Genomic DNA, 1,491 nt, shown 5'->3' with positions numbered 1-1,491 from the left:
TTTAGGTCTTTTCTTTAAGAAGAACAGCCCCCCACTATCCTCAGAGGGGTTTGTGTCCAAGATCTCTGTCAGCCCTCCCTGTATCAGTCATGGTAATTGCCACAGTCTGTCATAACAGAGAACTCTTGAAATTTCAGTGGCTTGGCACAATCATGCATTACTTGTCAGGCATGTAAGTTTTGATATGGGGCAGGAAGACTCTCTTCCATCTCATAGCCGCATCATCTGGAAGACTGGCCCCCAAGGTCCTTATGGAGGAAGCAACAGAAAGGAGGAGGAGGTACGTGGACACCTCAATGCCTCTGCCAGGTCTGACAGCTGCCTCTTCCAGGCACACCATTGGCCACAACAAGTCACGTGACCCCGACCTTTTGCAAGGGAGCCTGGGAAATCCAAGTCTTGGAAGCATTGGCGTCTACTATCGTTTCTGCTGCCAGTTTTACAGGTGAAGAACCCAAAAGCTGGCTCAAGGTAAAATAATTTGCCCAAATAACAGTTAAGTCACAGGACGAGATATCAACCCAGGGCGTTCTGGCTCCTGAGGTCAAGCTCTCCCCATGCCCCACTGCTGTGCACAGCCAGAAGTCTTTGTCCCCTAAAGGAATCTCTGCCATCCTTTGTTTCCTGTTGGTAAAGCGCATTGTGAACCCAAGAGGAGCCCCAGGGTATAATAATTCTTCGTGTGGAGTCACCTACTTCCCTGAGGTATTTGGCCCTTCCTTGTGAGTGTTTGATAATGGGTAAATAGTGTGTCTTCTCAGGAAAGGGACTGATGTGGGGGCAAGAGAGCAGTGATATGTCAGGATTGGCAGGTTGGAATTCTTGATCCGAGGCCCAGGAACCTCAGAGAGGCTTAATGAAGGCCCCGAGGAGGAGGTAAGCCCCTGAAATTCTAAATTCTCTACCCCCAAAAAAAAATTTTTTTTTAAGGCACAGGACTGCATTAGCCTCAGAGACTGGTTCAGAAACTTCGGGGTTTTTTGCTTTTTTAATTATTTTGAAGTCTAGTTGATAGAGCCTTCATTTTTAAAAATTATTATTTTGTTTGGCCGTGCCTCACAGCATGTGGGATCTTAGTTCCCCGACCAGGGATCGAACCTGCACCCCCTGCAGTGGAACCTGAGCCACTAGGGAAGTCCCACTAGTGCCTCCATTTTAAGGTGAAGAAACTGAGGCCCAGAGACAGCACGGACTTCCCCAGGTGACTCAGCAGAGCCAGGGCTGGACCCCGGCTCCTGACTCCAAGTCCTGTGCTCTCTCTTTTGCACCAATGGCTTGTTTCCCACATCCAGCCGGCACTGGTCACAAGCACAAATCCAAGACATGTGCAGTGTGAGGGGGTAGGCACCAGATTACTAGGGTCCCTGAGACACCTGACGTGTGAGAGCGGCTCCAGCTCTGCCCTTTGGCCAGGACCCAAACCTGGGCAGCCCAGTCTCATATGAGGAGAAGGGGGCAGGAAGGGCCTGGCTGGTGGTCCTCTGTTCTCCC

The sequence above is a fragment of the Bison bison genome, unplaced genomic scaffold, assembly GCF_000754665.1.
Source record: "Bison bison bison isolate TAMUID 2011002044 unplaced genomic scaffold, Bison_UMD1.0 scf7180017864270, whole genome shotgun sequence".
Lineage (NCBI taxonomy): Eukaryota > Metazoa > Chordata > Mammalia > Artiodactyla > Bovidae > Bison > Bison bison.
Note: the sequence above shows the minus strand (reverse complement) of the source record.